Source organism: Portunus trituberculatus, chromosome 46, assembly GCF_017591435.1.
Source record: "Portunus trituberculatus isolate SZX2019 chromosome 46, ASM1759143v1, whole genome shotgun sequence".
Lineage (NCBI taxonomy): Eukaryota > Metazoa > Arthropoda > Malacostraca > Decapoda > Portunidae > Portunus > Portunus trituberculatus.
In genome coordinates this window covers 6,052,956-6,065,455 of record NC_059300.1, presented here as the reverse complement: position 1 = coordinate 6,065,455, position 12,500 = coordinate 6,052,956, and the positions used below count along the sequence as shown (strand labels likewise).

Genomic DNA, 12,500 nt, shown 5'->3' with positions numbered 1-12,500 from the left:
TACGATTAGACCATTTTATTGACATTAGGAAGGGTCAGTGGAGGTCAGAAGATTAATGGCCATAGTCTTCAATATTCTAATCCCCCACATGAGTTTCTGAAGCTGTATAAAACCACCAAATAGCAATCAGAATGAATATGGAAACGCATCATGGTACTGAAAGGGTTAAAAACTCGTGTAAATATAAATAGACAAAGCCTTTTGAAATAGTGGAAAAGAAGCAAAGAAATGTTTGAGAATACGAGTTAATGAGTCAGGATTTCACAGGAGTCTGGCGGGGAACCTGAGCGTGTGGCGGTGCACCTGTTGTGGCCCAATCAGGTACTCAGGACACGCCGGGTCTGCCTCAGGTGTACACCCTACGCAAACTGTGACGGCTGCTTGAGCTTCCCACGGCCTTCTAACTTGCCTCCCAGTGGTGGAATTTACTATAAACTTACTGCACATTATTCAGAAGGTAGAGCGGTTGTTTTATTTATTTGTTTCGTTATTATTTTCATTATTGTCACTATCATCTTGTTGTTGTTGTTGTTGTTGATGTTTTTTGTTGTTGTTGTTGTTGTTCTTTGTTGTTGTTGTTGTTGTTGTTATTGTTATTGGTGATGGTGGTGGTATTTTCTTCTTGTTCTTCTCCATCTCCATCTCCTTCTCCTTCTCCTTCTCCTTCTCCTTCTCCTTCTCCTTCTCCTCCTCCTCCTCCTCCTCCTCCTCCTCCTCCTCCTCCTCCTCCTCCTCCTCCTCCTCCTCCTCCTCCTTATTATTATTATTATTATTATTATTATTATTATTATTATTATTATTATTATTATTATTATTATTATTATTATTATTATTATTATTATTATTATTATTATTATTATTATTATTATTATTATTATTATTATTATTATTATTATTATTATTATTATCATTAGTAGTAGTAGTAGTAGTAGTAGTAGTATCATTATCATCATCATCATCATCATTATCGTTATCTGAGTTCAGCGGCGTGTCCAGTGCTACGTGTCATCAATATCATCAGCACGCACGGATCAGTGGACAAGAATTAAGGATCAGCAGGCGTCACAACAGCAGCTACCCAAACACGTCTCACTGAATTCTGTAACTCCCTCGAAACGTAAAATTGAATAACATGTCTGGACAAAATCTAACGCCACTTAATAACTTCCTGGCCTCCTGCTGGTTGCCTCGCTGTATTTACGATCCCTGAGCTGCCTTGCCTTGGAAATATTACAACGATGGTGCGTGCTGTTTATTTCTTTATATATATTTTTCCTTTTTTATGTTCTTCGTCCTTGGTTTCTCTTGGTTCGTGATACTTTGAAGCATTGAGGGCGCTGGCGATGAGGGCTTCACAAGATGCATCCCACGAGCCAGCGCCAACCGCAGCGCCATCATGAGCTCTAATACGTCACTGCTCATTATTCGTCACGCGCACACCCTTCAGGAACACGCGGTTACAGTTTCTTCTCGTCAGTCTCTTGCAGCCAGTGTGTCTGTAAGGCTCACACTCCTCCAACCCTAGCTTCGTGTTGTGTTCAGAAAGAAATTGTGGATGAAAGCAAAACAGAATTCCTCAAAATATTCAGATAGATATTAGTCCATTCCAGCGGTTCGGAATATTTTTCATTCATCGAGTTTCCGAATCGTGTATTGCATGTTGTTGATTTTTTTTTATTGATATATTATTTTGCAAAATGTTGATACACCGTGTTTTCATCGACGTCTTTTACTTATGGCACACCCACGTGCAGCTCAGTGGCGCCTCTCTCCCTCCTGGATGTAGGCGCTGCGAGGCCTGAATGGTTAATAAATAAATTCAGTCAACGCACTTCAGCTTATTGGCAGGAAGCGCAGCGTGTGGACGCCTCGAGTGTGCTGCTTCCATCAGCACATGGAAATTTTGGCCTCGTAAGATAAGCGAGCGGATGCAGTCCCGCGTCTTGACATAACCCTCTCCTCACTGCAGCTCTCCGATGACTCCTCAGGGACAGCCCTCGCCGGTCCGCGTGACTTCTTTCTTTGTCTTTCCTGTTTTTGTATTTATAAGCGAAACATTAATCACATTTGTCTTTCTGAATTAATCTTTAAGTCTTGGCAGGAGACGGGCTGTGAGGGCGGGACGTGGCTGGGGAGGAAGAGCGTTTCCTCCTTGCCCACAAACTCCTAAGGAATTTTCCGAGACGCAGTCTTGCATTACCCACAGGAAGGTGTTCTCACGTGACATTAATTTTTATGCCAGGCGACGTGTCCAAGACGAACCGGCACGGCAGTGGCTGGAGGGCCGCGCCGGGCACTGTTGGGTGGTAGGCGGTAGCTGGGGAACGTGACCCACTCTGGTGTTGCACTGTGCCCCTCTCACCGTGGCACCCTCGGTCGATGACTCCAGCAAGGCCGCCAATGACTGGGTGAAGCCACAGAAGCAGGGCGGGGCGCATCCTCTCCTTCTGTCCCGGCGGGCGCGTCCCAGTCCTCGCCACGAAGCTCTTCCATTCACTTAACATTCACGACTAACTGCGCTGAATCCGTGTTTCTAGTTTTATTCTTTTTCCTTTTCTTTTCGCCTTCCGTAATCGGTTTTAGGATGTACTCAGCGCCGCGCCGCAAAGTGTTGCTACGTTGGAAGTGAGTCATGCACCGCCAGCACTGAAAAGGAATCGGTGAGTCACGGGACGCGGGTCACTCCTCGCCCTCGCTGCCCCACGTGCAACAGCCGGTCCTGCTTTGCTCCTCTCCCCTCTCTCCCTTCCCCCCACTTCCATCACCATTTTTTTTGTTTAATTCATTTATTTTTTGTTTTCACAGAACCCTCCCTCGATGGAATTGTTTTGGTGTAATCGATGGATGGATCATAATTACTGTTCATTTATGTCCGGGACTCGAAATGATGAGGGGAGGGTTGCGGTCATCATGTATAGACTGTAGCATACATACTGGCTGTGTGTGTGTGTGTGTGTGCCAGCCCGCCTCCTGCTCCACACCCAGGTCACAGGGTCCACGCCGCCACCAGCACCGCCGCCACCTGACGCAGGGCTGAGCCAGCGTGAGAAAGGATCGGGAAGGGATGAGGCGACGCGACGGGGTGATGTGGTAGTGTGGTGTGGTGGTGTAGTAGTGTGGTGTGGTGGGGGTGGAGGCAGTGCGGGCGGGAGACAGACAGGCGTCGCGTGGAGCCGGCCAGACACATCATTGTAAAGATTTATGACCCTGGATTGATTTTACCTCCACGAATCAAGTGATCAGTGTTCATTACTAAAAGTTTTTGTCGTTGTTTTTCACCACTGTTGCCGTGCGCGTGTATGTGTGCGCGTGTGCCTCTGTATATGCGTGTGCGTGTGTGTGTGGGGAGGGGGTTGCGTGTGTCTGTGTGAATGGAGAGGCAAATAATCATTGTCCAGTTTAAGTGAAACCGCCCTAAAGAGAGATAGAGTGATGAAAACGGAAGAGGAAGTAGACAAAGACCATACTGGAGAGAGAGAGAGAGAGAGAGAGAGAGAGAGAGAGAGAGAGAGAGAGAGAGAGAGAGTGATGGATGCTCTTCCCCAGCCTGGAGGAGAGGGACTAACACAGGGCTCTGCATCTTGTGTCGATAGTGTTGCCTCAGAAATGCACTCACTCCTCCTCTCCCCGTCTTGCCTTCCCTTCCATGCAGCACTCCACCACCACCACCACCACCACCACCACCACCACCACCACCACCTCCTCCTCCTCCTCCTCCTCCTCCTCCTCCTCCTCCTCCTCCTCCTCCTCATATTATTCCTTCCTTCTTGCATCTTTTCCACATACTGTATTTTCTTTCTTCTCTTTCCTCCACCATTTCTAACTTACTTTCTTTTCTCCTCCTTTTGTTCCTCCTCCAATTTCTTTCTTCGTATTCCTCCTCTTTCTCCAGTCTTCTCTGTCTAACATTTATTAAACTCCTCTATCTCATTTATCTTCTGCCTCTTCTTTTTCTATTCTTTCTAGCTTCTTTTTTTTTTCTAAGCCCTCTTGTTATTCTATTTTCCTCTTATTCCCCATTCGTCACTCTTCCCCAGCTTTTATAACCTCTTAGATTCCTCTCCCTCCTCCTCCCCGTCTACTTCCTTCCCTCCCTCCATCCCTCTCCTAACTTCTTTTCCCCTATGAGACTCTTCCTTCTCCTCTCCTCCCTACCTCCCTTCTTCCTATTCTCCATCCATCATTCTTCTATTCTTATCCCTCATAGATTTCTCCCCCATTTCGTTCCCATCTTCTTTCATCATTATCATCATCCCTCTGTTTCCAAATTCTCCTCCTCCTCCTCCTCCTCCTCCTCCTCCTCCATCATGCCCATCCACTCTCGCTGAACCAACCAACGCCCTATGTGGAGAATCTGAGCGAAAGTTTTCCCAGGTAACTTTTGATATCTCCATTTTTTACAGTCTCTCTCTCTCTCTCTCTCTCTCTCTCTCTCTCTCTCTCTCTCTCTCTCTCTCTCTCTCTCTCTCTCTCTCGCTCTCGTAATCCTTGAGAGAGTCGCGTGTTTGCTTGGGTCACTCGGAAGCATCAAACTTAGGTGTTTCCTGACGGTGGAGTGTGGAGAGATTATTTTATTTTTTTTATCCCACTAACGATCGGTCTTCCCTTCACCGCTCCCCATCCCAGCAGCTAATATGGGCCAGGTATAGGTAAGTAGGGAGATTGCTTAGGTAGGTAGGTAGGTAATCAGGGTAGGTGGGGATACGAGGGAATTAACGCAGGTAGGATGGGTATAGATGAGGTGTAAAGATGCAAGGAGGGAGGGAAGGGAGATGTGTGTATGTATGTAGGGACAAGAGATTAAAAGGTGGGTTTATATGTAGGTAGGTAATTAGGTAAAGTGTTTTGAGGATACGAGGAAATTTGCATAGGTAAGACAAGCAGACAGGTGAGATGTAAACATGCAAGGAAAGGAGATGTATGTATGCTTGTATGTAAGTTAGTAAATACAAAGGTAGGAACAGGAAACTAGGTAAGGATAGGAGGAAGATAGCGTAGGTAGGACTGAAAGTTGTAGTGTAAAGACAAAAAAAAAAAAAAAAAATGGAGGAGGTTAAGTGTTTGTGTGTGTTGTAATATTAGCATGGAAGGGAAGGGAAGAATAAAATGAAAATTATTCCATTAGGCGGCACAACAGCTTAGGTCCTATGGCACCGCTAGGGTTAACGGGAGAACGCTACATCTCCCACCGGGCAACTATAATAGGTTTGGCAAAGATTCGAACCCGGGCCGCCTAGACCGGAGACCCAAACAGGAACCGCCTTAACCAACTACGCTACTTAGCCCCCAGGGAAGGGAGGACACTGAAGGAGAAATTATTGTTTATGTTGTATTCAAAGTATAGAAGAGATGGAAGGAAATAGAAATTTATCCTTGGCGTTCAATTTATTTTTTTTCCTTTTACTTTTTTTTTTCTCTTTCAGCGTGTAATGAGAATAGAGGAATAATGTGGCGCATTTTCATTTGATTAGAAGCAGAAGTTGTAGTAGTGGTAGTAGTAGTAGTAGTAGTAGTAGTAGTAGTAGTAGTAGTAGTAGTAGTAGTAGTAGTAGTAGTAGTAGATGTAGTAGTAGTAGTAGTAGTAGTAGTAGTAGTAGTAGTAGTAGTAGTAGTAGAGTAGTAGTAGTTGTAGTAGTTGTAGTAGTTGTAATAGTAGTAGTAGTAGTAGTAGTAGTAGTAGTAGTAGTAGTAGTAGTAGTAGTAGAAGCTCTGGCAACAATACGTGGATTGTTAATTAAAAAAGGAAAAAAAAGAATAAGAAGAGAGGGGAAAGGAAAATCATAATCAGGAAAAATGGTTAAGCTAATTTCACGTCAAACTTTTGAAATAAAAAAAGAAGAAGGAAAAAAGACAAGCGAGAGAAGAAAGAAAGATAAAAAGACAATGAGGAAAATCACGTTAGTTACATTTTGCGTTGACTGTTTGTAGAAAATAAAATACGAAAAAGAAAAGAAAAGAGAATAGATCATTAGGAAGACTGTGGTGACATTCTGGGTCGAACGTTAAATGGTTACGTTTTTTTTTTTTCGTGCATTTCTTTTCTTTTCATTTTTCCTTGAAGTATTTGTGCATTAACCCCTTCAGTACTGGGACGCGTTTTTACCTTGAGTTTAACGTATGATTAGACCGTTTTATTTACATTAGGAAGGGTCTATGGAGGCCAGAAGATTAATGGCCACAATCTTCACTGTTTTAATCCCCACATAAGTTTCTGAAGCTGTATATAAAATCAGTGAATAATAAGCAGAATGAATATGGAAAGGTGTCATGGTACTGAAGAGGTTAAAGAAATATTTTCCTCTATAATGTTTCCCAATGAAGTGGGGCCTAAAGTCATCATTCCATTTTACTTTATTTTCTCTTTTTCTTTCTTTCCTCCTTCCTTTTGAGTTATAATTTATTGGGAGCTTTCTCTATACACACATCATTAATTTTTTGCCCTCATAGCTTCTTCACTTGTCAAAAGGTATCATTTTATTTTCATTTGTTTCGCCTTCGCATTTTTTCTCCTTTCTTACTAACAGATGATCGGTATTTTTTTTTTTTACGTGGATATTTTTTTTCCACCTAACCTTAATCTTTCCTCTTTCCGTTTTCTTATCATCATTATCCTTTCTATATCAGCTCTTTGTTATCCTGGCTTCCTTTCTCTTCCATTTTTCTCTCTGATTTTGGCTTTCTCTATCCGTTATCTCTTTCTTTACTTGATGTCCTCCTCTTGTTCTTTCTTATTCTTACCTATTATTTCTTTTTTCTGGCTTTCTTTACGTGTTACTTCCTTTTTTATTCAGTTTGCTCATCCTGTTCTCTCTTATTGATTTAGTTTCCCTTATCTGTGTTCTCCTTTTTAGTTTCCCCCTTACCTGTGTTCTCTCGTAGTGACTCGTATTGATTTCGTCTCCATTAGCTATTCTTTTTTTTTTTCTCATTTTAGTTTTTTTCTTACTATTCTCTGTTACTAATTTCGTTTTTTTTTTTTTTTTTTTTTTTTTTGCCTGTTCGTTTTCATTTAGCCGCCTTCCGCTACCTATCTTCTCTTTATTTCGTATCTCTTTTACCTGTTCTCTCTATCTCGTCTAGTTTCGTTTACCAGTTTTCTTTCTCTATTTTCCTTTCTATTATCTCTTCTCTCGTATGAAGTTTGTTTCTCTTGCCTGTCCTTTCTTTCTCACTCCAGTTTCCTCAATGTTCTCTTACTGTTTTCGTCTGTCCTCTCTATCCTCTCTCTTTGATTTCGGCTCTCTTACCTGCCCTGCCTAATTTACCTTTCCCCGACCTCTTATCCCTCACTAACTTACTTTTCCAGACTTGATATCCCTTCCCTACCCTCCCTTCTGGTTCATGGGAATACGTCAGGAGTGCACGCGAGCAGGGCAGACAGACGACAGGCAGGCAGGCAGGCAGGCAGGCAAGCAAGCAAGCAAGCAGGGAGGGTGGTGTGCCGCGCGGTGTGTCTGCCTGGACTGCCGCCTCACGTTCATCAAAACACCACCACCACCACCACCACCACCACCACCATGAGCAGGGAACAAACGCTGCTCAAGGTCATAAGGTCCGCTCATGTGACCTGTATGGAAATCCGTCCACGTTTGCCGCCAAATATCCTCTTGTCGTGCATATTTGCCGGGAAAAGGTCATCGTGTGAGGCTGTTTTGCCGCTAAAGGTCAAATATGCACGCTACACCGAAGCAGGTCATTGCCAGCGGTGTTTACGTGGGTGCGTGTTCCTTAATGTTCCGGTGCTTCGTCCTGATTGCTTTTAACACGCTGCTCGTAAGGAAATAAGGGAAGCTGCAAGAAGCCATCAGGTGTACACGTAGCAGTAAGTAAATTTCTCCTATCATCCTCATCCATACAACTGTCTAATCTTCTTTTAATGCTTGAATATTTCTTAACGCTTTGAACATAAGAAGGTTAGGAAAGGTACAAGAAGCCGTTAGGTTCTTACAAAATGGCACTTCCTTTATGAAACTTAACAATGTACCTACCTCCATTTACCGTCCTCATCCAGTAATCAGTGTAATCTTTTCAAGCTCAGTAATGACTCGCCACTAACAACCTGATTACTGGGTCTGTTCCGTTCATCCTCGCTCTTATTCGAGAACCAATTTCTTCCTTTCCCTTTTTTTCTTCTGTATTGGATGTTGTTAGTATTCTTAAGAGCAGTTTAACAGTTTAACAAATTATCTGCATCATCACTAGAAAAACATCCATTAGAAACTGACTAAAAATCTCAGTGGCAAGTGCAAATAATCTCCATGAAAACCTAAAACATTGAAGAATATTTTTTTTAGGGCAGCGGACACTGACTCTGGATTGTAGGGGAAACGGGGGGGAGAAGGTTAGAGGGAGGAATGGGAAGGGGAGGAGGGAAGAAGGGAGAGGAGGGAGGAAATTTATAACAGCGCCGGGAGTGTGTGCTGAAGGGCAAGGTTGCATTATCTTAATGAGGCTGGAGGAAGTTGCGGCGGGAGAGGAGTGGAAGAGGGAGAAAAATGTGAGGTAGTTACAGGAAATAACGGAGAGAGGGAACGAGGCCCACGGAGAAGAAAATATAGTTTGGAACTGACAGAAATGTGATTAAGGAAGGTTGGAGTCTGCCCGCCTGGATGAAATATGCAGGGCCGACACCACGCTACTTCTAGAGAGAGAGAGAGAGAGAGAGAGAGAGAGAGAGAGAGAGAGAGAGAGAGAGTAAAAAAACAATGCTGGCCAAACCCTCCATTGAGCCTCAGTATTCTTCAGTCTAAGCCCCTTGCACTCCTCACGCCCATCCCTCTCTCCTGCATACCTCTCACCCCTCTCTTTCTCTCACATCCCTCACCCCCTCACCCCTCTCTCACTCTTCCACTCATCCCTGACCCCTCTGACCTCTCATTCCTCTCTTATCCTTCTCATCCCTCTCATCTATCCATCGCCACTCATCCCTCTCACCCCTTTCAAGATTCGCGTTCTTCATCTCTTTCTTGTCCCTCCTCCCTACCTAGCCCCATTACTCACCACCACCACCACCACCACTACCTGCACCTGGCGGCCCTAATGATCCACCTTGAGTAGCAGCATCACTGAAAAACAACAGGTAGTCTCGCCTCACCCGGGCACGTAATAGAAAGCTAGGTAATTAGCTTCTTGCAGTGGCCACAGACAGGAGGAAAAGTAATCAAGGTAAATTAAAATGGTGTTGGAGAGAGAGAGAGAGAGAGAGAGAGAGAGAGAGAGAGAGAGAGAGAGAGAGAGAGAGAGAGAGAGAGAGAGTCACGTGGATGGACTACGACGGAGATGAGGTAGCCAGATGGATAAAGAGGAAAAAGTGAAGGAAGGCAAGGAGAGCGAAGTAACACATTGCTATGAATCAGTTAACGTTTTATAATTTTCCTCCATAACATTCAACATTTTTAAATTCTTCAGTCTCCTGGCAAGTCTCCCCAGAAACACGAAACCTGACGAAGGAGATCAAGGGAACCGCTACTGAAGGAAGACCCCAAAAATACACGAGTAAATACGGCAAGGATACTCAAAACTTAACCAGAACCGGAAGAGGAGTTGAAAGTTGACGGGATAAGAGGGCGAACTATCGGAGTGCAGGCGTGGCTGGGGAGGTAGAGAGGGGAGAGGTGAGGAGAGTGGTGAGGGGAGCGAGGGCCTGCTGTGAGTGAAAAGTGAGGGGAAAGTGAGGGAGAGTGAGCCTTGCCCTTTAACTCAGTCACTGCCCCTTACCATTCCCCTCTGTCCTCCTCTTCCCCATCCACTCCCCTCCTATCCACTCTCTCCCATCCACTTCCTCCCATTCATCCTCCTCCACTCCCTCCTATCTACCTCTCATTCATTCCTCTCCATTCACTCCCTCCGATCCTTCCCATCCAGTCCCTCCGATCCTTCCCATCCAGTCCCTCCCATCCAGTCTCTGCTTCCATTCACTTCTTTACATGTCCTCATTCCTTCCTTCTCATCCCCTCCCTCTCATTATTCTCATTCATTCCTTCCCACACACTGTTTCTCATCCCATTTCTCCCATCCACTCCCTCTCCTATCCACTTCCTCTCATTCACCCTCTTCTATCCTTCTCCTATTTACTTCTTATTCATTCCTTCCCATTCACTCCCTCTCATCCAATCCTTCCCCATCCACTCTCTCCCATCCAGTCCTTTCAATTTACTCCTTCACATATCCTCATTTCTTCCTCTCATTACTGTCTCATTCATTCCCTCCCATCCACTATATACTATCCACTCTTTTTTTTTTTGTCTTGTCTTTCCCCATCCATTCCTTCCTGTCCACTCCTTCCCATCCACTCGTGCCCCTGACGCGCATCCCGGAAAAGGACTCTTGGCTTTTCGTCCACTAACATTTTTTTTTCGCCTCCAGTCCTACCCTGATTATTAAAGCTGAAATCCTATCCAGCATCCCCCGACACCACCTCGGTTTTATTGAGGGTTACGGTTGCACAATTTTGTTTTCCCACACTCGAATTCTGCTACATTTGGTGAGGTGAGTTTTGTTCAGGTTAGGTCGGGCCAAGACCAGAGAGTTGTGGTTGCCTAACAGAATTTAACCTGACGTAACCTGACTTGATGTGATTTAAGTCAGCCTGACGTGACGTAACCTAATCTGACTTAGCCTAAAGTGACGACTTAATTAACCTAATTTGACCAAACTTTACTTAATTTTGCTTAACCTGACTTAAGATAACCTAATCAAGTCAAGGTGAATCTAACTTAACCTATCTTAACCTAACTCAACCAAAAGTTACTCAATCTGACCCAATCTATCTTAACATAACGACTCTTTTAAGCCACTCTAATATAATATACCCCAACGCAATCTAACCCAACCCTATCCAACCCAGCCTAACCTAAACAAGGATAACTAACCTAACCTAACCCAACCTAATCTAAGAACCTAAGCAAGCGTAACTAACCTAAACCAACCTAACCTAACCTAACCCCCCAAAACCTAACCTAACCAAACCTAACTAGAATTTCTGCTATCTTCTTTGGTCCCTCGAATCTTTCCAGCACCTCGACTTCCTCCAGACTCTCAGCTTCTGTATTCAAAAAGCGTCCTCTTCTCTCGTCTTCCTCTTCCACGCGGAGCTATTTGCCTCACTAAACTTATCAGCAAACTTACATTCCATTACAGTCGCGCAGTCTAGGGTTGGGGAGGAGGTAGAACTGGAAGGCTGGGGTAGGACATGGTCTGGATGGATGAGAAAGGGTAACAGAAGGATGGTTGAGGAAGGACAAGGGCTGGATAGACGAGAAGATAAAAGTGGATGACTGAAGAAGATTAAGGGTGGTTGATTGAGTGGATGGATGTGGAATGGATGGGTTGAGAAAGGACAATAGAGTGGATAGTTGAAGAAGGATAAAGTGTGTGGTTGATGAAAGGACAGATGTGTATGGAAGGACGAGGGTGTGGATGATTGATGAGGGTGGTTGGAGAAAGGAATGGGTGATTAAGGAAGGACAAGGCTGAAGGGAGGCAGGGGGAAGGTTTAAATGGATGGAAGATTTGCATTCTGAAAATTGGGAGCAACAGAAAGATTAAGGAAGGACAAGGCTGAAGGGGGGGGAGAGGGTTTAAACGGATGGAAAATTTGCATCATGAAAATTGGGAGCAACAGAAAACGTAAAAAAAAATCTTTCTTTTCCTTCCTTCCGTGCCATCCATCCTCTTCCTGTCTTCCTCCACCTCTTCTTCTTCCTCCTCCTCCTCCTCCTCCACACGTCACCATCATCACGTCTAACACCGCCACTAAAAATATAATCCTTCTTCATCTCTTTTCCCAGATTTTCCTGATTCTTGATTGGCGAGCACCTCTTGCGCTTCACTCTCTCCTCCTCTGCCTCCTTGCTTGCTTTCTCGCTCTCTTCCCTTCTCCCTCCCTTAGGTTTGGCTGTCCTTCCCTCTCTTGCTTCTTGGCTGTGACCTCTAACCACCTTAACTTTTTTTTTCTGTGGTAGTTGCAGTAGTACAGTGGTGGTGGCAGTGGTAGTGGTGTGGTAGTATAGTAACAGAAAAAAAAAGACCTTTAATTCTCCTTAGTTCTCTTATACAGTTTCCATTAATAGTAGTAGTAGTAGTAGTAGTAGTAGTAGTAGTAGTAGTAGTAGTAGTAGTAGTAGTAGTAGCAGCAGTAGTAATAGTAACAGACGTGCTAAAAGTCCCCCCAACAATTCAACTTTCCTCACAACTATTCCTCAACTTCCCATTCTCATCTCACAGTTCACAGAGGAGAAATGACGAGTGAAGATGAAGGAAAGAGGAGGGGCAGCAGATGATAGGCGTGACGCGGGGGGAAGGAAGAGACTGGCTGAGTGTCTGGCTGGCTGGCTGGGTGGTTGGCTGGGTGGCTGAGCGCGTGTACCTGAAGGGCTGAAGGGCAGGAGGAAGGGAAGTCTATATATACAGGGGCGGGGGATGCCAATATCAGCGGTTTGTAATATTTAGGGCAGTGCAGTGCGGCGTAGGAGTCTTGTTTGTGTATTGACGAATGGGAG

The 12,500-nt window shown here is 44.5% G+C and overlaps 1 protein-coding gene across 2 annotated transcripts in view; it reads left to right on the top strand.

The window, feature by feature from the left end:
• Positions 1-12,500, top strand: part of LOC123519919 — a 99,448-nt gene that overhangs the window by 13,149 nt on the left and 73,799 nt on the right. Inside the window, exon 1 of one of the 2 annotated variants that reach the window (XM_045281617.1) lies at positions 7,804-7,822. The exons of the other annotated variant lie outside the window; for it this stretch is intronic. The gene's annotated coding sequence lies outside the window, so the exon portion shown is untranslated. Of the gene's footprint in view, positions 1-7,803; positions 7,823-12,500 lie in introns of those variants that run through there. 2 annotated transcript variants of the gene reach the window in all.